General features: G+C 42.6%; 1 pseudogene; it reads right to left on the reverse strand.

Annotated features, from left to right (window-relative positions):
- Positions 1–4,646: 4,646 nt before the first annotated feature.
- On the reverse strand, positions 4,647–5,647 carry LOC147440349 (uncharacterized; annotated as a pseudogene).
- Positions 5,648–8,121: the final 2,474 nt, after the last annotated feature.

Below are 8,121 nucleotides of genomic sequence, written 5' to 3' on the forward strand. Positions count from 1 at the left end.
TGTAGAGCAGCAGGCGACAGGATGTAGCTCATTCATTGCAGCGGCAGCAGTCATTTTTTGATTGCGAAGAGTCATTTTCAGCAGTGGGTGACCCATAATTACATGGGTCCGAAACGCATTACAGAGATCGGTTGATTGAACAACCTGGAAGGCATCAATTCAAATTGCGATGCGTCTCAGTGCGGTCTTCTGGCACAGTAATCCTGGAAATGGTAGATAAGAACGGCTTTTATTTCACCGATGAGTTTTCGCTTACGTTTCACATGCATTACTATCGGCTGCTGAAGTGGATGGTTGCGTTCCCAATGCTGGGGATGTTCTTTACTTTGCAATGGCTTCATCTTGAAGGAGGCATTACTTCTCCTGCGTCATTCTCAAGGGATCGATAACACTTGGTCCTTTTCCTTATCAGTCTATGTAGATAAAATAAAGTGGAAGCTTTGAAATTCAAGAAGCTTTTGTCTGCATAGGAGTTTTTATGCTCAGACCAGAATGCTAGACAAAAAGTCTCCGCATCAGCGATTTCGCTCTTACACAAAGCTCAATCCGGTTAAGCCAGAAGATAGGGTGATTCAACCTGGTCTGTTCTTCAGTCTTTGTCAGGAGTGGAGGTCTTGATAGCATGCCTTCAATATATTTTGGTGTAAGCTCAACAAGCCAGCCATGTCTCTCAGTGATCAAAGGGATACAGAAGTTTGATTCCGGCCTGAGTGAGGGGATGTGGTCTCTGTTGTTCAGGTATATTCCCCATCTACGATTGGTTTGCATTGCCTCCTTGAGGCTTGGATACATAGGTTTAGGCTACAGCTAAGCCTTTCCACCATCAGCTTCAGCCCTCCGCTTGGGCCCTTTTTGTCGAGCACTTCCAGGCTCCCTTTCTTATCAAATCATCCCTACTTTTAGGCTCTTTGCTGACCAAGTTTTGTGGCTTCCATCTTGGTGTTTTATCCTCAATTCAGCCCCTGTTTGGGGCCTTTTGCATCAGCCCTTGGGAGGCTTTCCTCACTTTCCAATTTCAGCCCAGCTTGGGGCTGATTTGGGTATAGGTATTTGAGCAGGTGACCCGGGCACCATACATCCGGGGTTGTTGTTGTGTGCGGGCCCAGATGTGCTTATGGATGAGCACGTAGACACTGCAGTCCATGACGATATAGTGGACATTATGCATGAGGTTACTCCTGGGTGTCAAGCATCACAACTTGCCGCTTGTTGATGAGGAGAGTATTTGCACTTTATGACTTGGGCGAGGATCAGCTCGTTGTTTTGAATGAGCTGATTAGGCTCTATGTAGTCTTTACAGAGCTCGAATCATTTTTGAGCTTGGGCTTATCATCTATTTTGGGCCGCGACCTCGCCGCGAGCTTGAGTGCTATGAGAGTCCACCTATTGATAGACATGTAGATCAGCAAGGATATGCATAAGCATCAGCGCCATGAGTTTCCCCTAGTTTTTATGAGCTAGCAAAGCTTGATGTACAATATGGGGAGCCCTATGCCGTTTGTGAGCACGACTTAGAAGATGATGTAGATGAGGAGATTTGGTGCGATGTTATGCCAGATGCGATAGGCTATGATCATCCTGTGTCTATGTGCGATTTGGGTGAGCTCAATGGAAGCCAATTAGAGACTAAGGGAGACCCTTGATCCAGGTAGGATTGGTCTTTGGTAGCGTGAGGATGCTATGCATGACTTTGAGTGGGAGATGGAGGAGATGGTGTCCAGCACATGTGGTTGCCCAGGTGTGCTTATGGATGAGCGCGTAGAAATTGTAGTCCATGATGATATATTGGACATTATGCCCGAGGTTACTCCTCTTGTCAAGCATCACAACTTGCCGCTTGTTGATGAGGAGAGTATTTGCGACTGCCTTATGACTTGGACGAGGATCAGCTCGTTGTTTCGAATGAGCCGGTCAGGCTCCATGTAGTCTTTGCAAAGCTCGAGTCCTTGAAAGCTCTAGATGAGTCTTAGTTTTGCATGTCTGAGGGAAAGTTGGACCAACTAGATGGACTATTTTGGATATGTTGTTTGGTTGAGTCAATTGCCTCTTGTCGCCAACATGACGGTTATATCTCTAGATGATTGGTTGTCTTTTCGTATGCGGGATCCGGTTTCGCCTCCTTTATGGGAGATCGCGGATCAGTCTTATCGATGGTTTGGGATTATGAGATGCTCCACCGTCATTGGTTTTGGATAAGTTGCATGGGTGATTGACATAAGAGCATGGACTTGCTATCATGATTCCGGAACAAATGAGTGACCATACACTACGCAGATCCATGGATCACTGATAGTGGATACGTGCGGATTGGCTTTCTTACTCGTTAGGCACATTCCCCATGTTGTTTGATCTTGGGAGAGTGAGCTATTCCACAGCTATGTTACATACATGTTGTGGGATGCTGGCCTAAGTGAGGGGATGTGGTCTATGTTGTTCAGGTATATTCCCCATCTGGGGTTGGTTTGCATTACCTCCTTGAGGCTTGGATACGCAGGTTCAGGCTACAGCTCAGCCTTCCCACCATCAGCTTCAGCCCTGCGCTTGGGCCCTTTTTGTCGAGCCCTTCCAGGCTCTCTTTGTCTTATCAAATCATCCCTACTTTTGGGCTCTTTGCTGACCAAGTTTTGTGGCTTTCGTCTTGGCGTTTTATCCTCAATTCAGCCCCGGTTTGGGGCCTTTTGCATCAGCCCTTGAGAGGCTTTCCTCATTTTCCAATTTCAGCCCAGCTTGGGCTGATTTGGGTATAGGTATTTAAGCAGGTGACCCGTGCACCATACATCCGAAGTTGCTGTTGTGTGCGGGCCCAGATGCGCTTATGGATGAGCGTGTAGACACTGCAGTCCATGACGATATATTGGACATTATGCATGACGTTGCTCCTGGGTGTCGAGCATCACAATTTGCCGCTTGTTGATGAGGAGAGTATTTGCACTTTATGACTTGGGCGAGGATCAGCTCGTTGTTTTGAATGAGCCGATTAGGCTCCATGTAGTCTTTGCAGAGCTCGAGTCATTTTTGAGCTTGGGCTTATCATCTATTTTGGGCCGGCCTCTCCGCGAGCTTGAGTGCTACGAGTGGCCACCTATTGATAGACATGCAAATCAGCGAGGATATGCATAAGCATCAGCGCCATGAGTTGCCCCTAGTTTTTTATGAGCTAGCAAAGATTGATGTACATTATGGGGAGCCCTATGCGATTTGTGAGCACGACTTAGACGATGATGTAGATGAGGAGATTTGGTGCGATGTTATGCCAGATGCGATAGGCTATGATCATCTTGTGTCTATGTGCGATTTGGAGGAGCTCAATGGAAGCCAGTTAGAGACTAAGGGAGACCCTTGATCCTGGTAGGATTGGACTTTGGTAGCGTGAGGATGCTATGCACGACTTTGAGTGGGAGATGGAGGAGATGGTGTCTAGCACATGTGGTTGCCCAGGTGTGCTTATGGATGAGCACATAGAAACTGTAGTCCATGACGATATATTAGACATTATGCCCAAGGTTACTCCTGTTGTCAAGCATCACAACTTGCCCCTTGTTGATGAGGAGAGTATTTCCAACTGCCTTATGACTTGGATGAGGATCAGCTCGTTGTTTCGAATGAGCCGGTCAGCCTCCATGTAGTCTTTGCAAAGCTCGAATCCTTGAAAGCTCTAGATGAGTCTGAGTTTTGCATGTCCGAGGGAAATTTGGACCAACTAGATGGACTATTTTGGATATGTTGTTTGGTTGAGTCAATTGCCTCTTGTCGCCAACATGATGTTATATCTCTAGATGATTGGTTGTCTTTACAAAGCTCGAGTCATTTTTGAGCTTGGGCTTATCATCTATTATGGGACGGCCTATCACCTATTGATAGACATGTAGATCAGCCGGTTAGGCTTGCGCCTCGCAAGATGTTACCTTGAGTGGACACATGTCTGAGAAGACTGTACAGATTCATAGTAGGTACAAAGATTTATTTTGGTCTTGATGGAGCAGCCTTATAGCTTTGAGTTGTCTCATTCTACCTTCTATCAATGGCTTTTGTATGCTTGTATAATTCAGATCAATAACACCAAGGTTGCTGCATTTGTGTCCATGTTTGCAAAATGCAGATGGGTAAGATTATTTTTCTACGTGGTTCCTTGGTCAAAATCTACGTCAAAATGGGACATTCTCATTCAAACATCAAAATTTCTTGATGAGCATATTATCGAGAGTGGGCTTGAAGTAGAATTGTTTGTGATGTGAAATCTTATGGACATGTATGTTCAATGTGAAAAGCTTACAAATACCTTTAATGTGTTCAAAAGAGTACCGGTTTGAATGTTGTCTTATGGAATGCTTTGCAAGGCACTAGTCCCTTTGCTTCATTTGCTTTGAATTGCAAGCCCCACAGTCAATTATGGTTCCGACCATTATCATTGGGGATTGAGCAAGTGTTTAGCGGTGAAGTTTATGCACAGCTGGTTGTTTCACCTCAAGTTTTTATGCCTTTCGGATTGGTTATCTGGAGGGCTTCGAGATCCAGGTTGAGGGGATTGAGGAGCGCTCTCTCGCCTAGTTTGCATTGCTCACTAAGAGGTTTCTGTGCAGCTGGTTGTTTCAGCTCAGGTTTTTGTGCCTTTCGGATTGGTTATTTGCAGGTCTTTGAGAGCCATCTTAAGGGGTTAGGGACATCCAGCCCTCTGATTTCATCGTATCTGGCCAGGCAAGCCAGGACCGAGAGCTCCAGTAGCCCAAAACTAAGCTTCGGGCATCTCCCACCAATGGGTACCTTGTCGAGGGTATCATAGCCGAGAACTGGCCATCCATGCCATCCTCAGCCCCATACATGTGCGCCCATAACAGGACTTGCACCCCTCTTACTCAACTGCATCCTAATGGCGACCAATCCCGGAGGGTCCACCTCGGCCCAACGAATAACCCATACAAGAACTCTGAATACATTCCCCTTTGAATCTCCATAACCACAGCCGTGATCCAATCACCGTGCATCTTTTCATCGAAGGGGCTCGCGGCCGCCATGTTTTCATAGGACAGACCTGGTGGTCTCATAACTGACGTTCCCCACATCTTCATAAACATGTCATGCCTTCCTTGGATTTGCCTGCGTAAAATCCCCGACTCCCTCTGCAATACCACAGCCTGCCTTCTCAACTTACTCTCATCCTGATTTCGGTCAGGTTTAGATGGTTCTCCTTGCAACCGTTGGCCGTTGGCCACCTCTTTCCATACCCGTTCCGATTCCCCTGGGCTCTCACTGAGAACCTCCTCCAAGGAGGCCGGACCTGTAGCATAACTTAAAGATGGTGCCCCATGAGGCACCTCCAACATCCCTTCTTGCCTTCGATGCCAACCGGCAAGGCCGAGTGGGGGTTCCGCTTCATCAAGCAACTCTTGGACCTCTTTCTGAATTCCATCATCCAACACCTTCCAAGGCATATGCATTCCCATGGCTCTTGTTTCGGGCGCAAAGCAGCTCCCAACTCGTAGATCGCTTTGCCCTGCACTAACTTGCTTCTCCCATTCATTCGATGAGTAGAGTCAACAGTACCCGCCTGGCACTCCCCCCCACTTCCTTCATTTCTCATACTAAGCTTTGGCCAGTTCCACAAATAAAATCTGTCTCTTGTCGTCTTCTGCTTGGAGCTGAGGAGCATGGGGGTAAGAGTCAAAGTTGACTCTGCCGCTTGATTGCTGACTTAGAATAATGCTTCATTAGACTTTGGAATGGCATAAGAGTACTGCGTTCCACATCATGTCTTTGAGATGGGGAATCACGACGTGTCTCAAAGTTTCACCAAACTTTGAATACATGATAGGGCTGCAATGTCTGGTTTTTGTGCCTACGAAACTATTCTGCCTCACCGAGTGAGAAAATGTAGCAGCAGCAGAACATAAAAAACTGTCTATTCTGACCTCTTCATCATGCATATGAGGATCAAGTGTCGACGTTGGCAGTGACGAAGGAGGGGAGGGTACATCTTGCATGATATCTGCACATGTATCCAAAATCCGTGATAGATTGATAGGGATAATGTCCCCATGTCCATATGCTACCCTTGCAGCTCGAGATAAGCTCCCTTGCTCCTTGAATGAGCTTTTGCTCCAAAACACAAGCGAGACATCTGTATTCGGCTTTGACATTACCGTGATAATAAATAGCTGCACCTTGTCGAGCGAAGGTACCAAAGGAAAGTCACTAAGCACATTCTTTTTGGCTGAAAACATCACATGTCCGGCCACCTTACAATACTATCTGGTCCCGCTTCCATCTACTCCCCGTTTTTTAAAAACGTGCTTGTGTCCTCACAAGCAGCTTGATGGAGGTGAACCGATTGTCTGTAGTTGAAGGAGTTTGTCATCATGGACCAGAGGAATGAGCTGATCCGTCGTTTATCAAATACGAGATGTGTACCCGATCAAATCACAAAGATGATTCCCAGAAATGCATTGAAAAACATAAAGTGAATCTAGACCAAGTTCAGTGAGTTTGCAATGTGTCAATTTGTGAAGTTACTCCACCACATATCAGCTTATGGTATGATTTGGCATACATGTCAATCAAAGCTTTGTCAAGTATTATGTTGTTTTTCATCAGATCTTGAATCTTTTGCCTTGGTCGACTTCTTGTTTCCTTGGTTGATTTCTTGTATGATGCCACATTCCTTCCAAATGCAAGGATTAGTGATTAGGAGAGATGTTTGTCTTTGATTAAAAAATAAATAAATAGACTAGGGCTTTCACCCTGGCCTTGCATATACCTTGAGATAAGTAGAGTCCAAGAGATAGCATTGCAAACATAAAGCTTACCAAGAACTTGTGTGCTGTCAAAAGTATATCACATGCCACATGTGTCAATCAAAGCTTTACCAAAGCTGGTCAAGCATTGTTCTCTTATCATTCCTTTGGTAATTAGCATCAAATTATATATAACTCTATATTCTAACTTCTTAAGTTTTACCATTTGCTAGTTTACAAGAAGCTCTTCAACATCTACAAAGCAACTTAACATTTGACTATAACACAAGGTATGTCATATTTAAGAATATTTTAAACACACATATAAAAATAGATTTTAATATTAATATTTTGATAACCACAATAAGATCAAAAAGATTTTCTTTCCAAATTAGAATATTAGTCTAAGCTCAATACAAATAATATACATATCGATATAAATATTATGAAATCTTAAGGTCACCAAATATACAAAATAATAATAAACAATACGTAATTGAAGATGAAAACAAATAAACTATTACTCACAAAGAAAGCATCCAAACTAAAACAAAAAGCAAAGCATACCAAGATTATAAAACATTTACGTAGAAAAACAAACTTACTTCCAACTTTTGACATTTTTAATTTAGATTTTGATTCATGGGTAAATATTTGTTTTAATTCGATCAAATCATATAAATATTGTATCAATTGTGGAAACTTATTTTTTAAGTATGAAAAACAAAATTTTGAATATATAGAAAAAACAAATACCTATTTACGAGGATATGAATTATCTAATCCATATCTAACATCATTTCAAAATAACAAACAAGACAATATAGAAATTTATAACTGCTCCAAATGGTTTCAAAGTAACATTAGAGGAAAATATTGGGTAACTTATCACCCGACTTATATAAAAAAAATACTAACAATGAACGTACATGAAGTACAAATGCGTTCTACTTTAGATATCTCTTTAAATATCAGTAAAAAGATAACATCTATAGCCATAGGTAATATAGAACAAAGATCATTATTAGATAATCCTCTATTTTCATATCAAAATAGTAATGATTTATTAAATATTCTAACAAAAAACTCACATGACCTAAACACACTATTGCTCTTTTTAGTAAATAATAATCCATTAGTAAAAAAATTCTATACTATATATGAACAACCACAAAAAACTTTAGCAATTCCTATAATTCCTTCTAATGCAATTACTACTTTACTAAACAAACATGCATCATCTTCTCCTTATGACTTAATGATAGTAGCACACAATACAAACTATCTATGTATCTTAGATCAAGTAAACAACACACAACTAAAATCACAATACAAAATAGGTAAGTTATCTCATGGTGGGGTTATGTATGAAAGATTAAATTAAAAAAAAATC

This window comes from Adiantum capillus-veneris, chromosome 15 (assembly GCF_014529385.1).
Source record: "Adiantum capillus-veneris isolate H3 chromosome 15, ASM1452938v2, whole genome shotgun sequence".
Lineage (NCBI taxonomy): Eukaryota > Viridiplantae > Streptophyta > Polypodiopsida > Polypodiales > Pteridaceae > Adiantum > Adiantum capillus-veneris.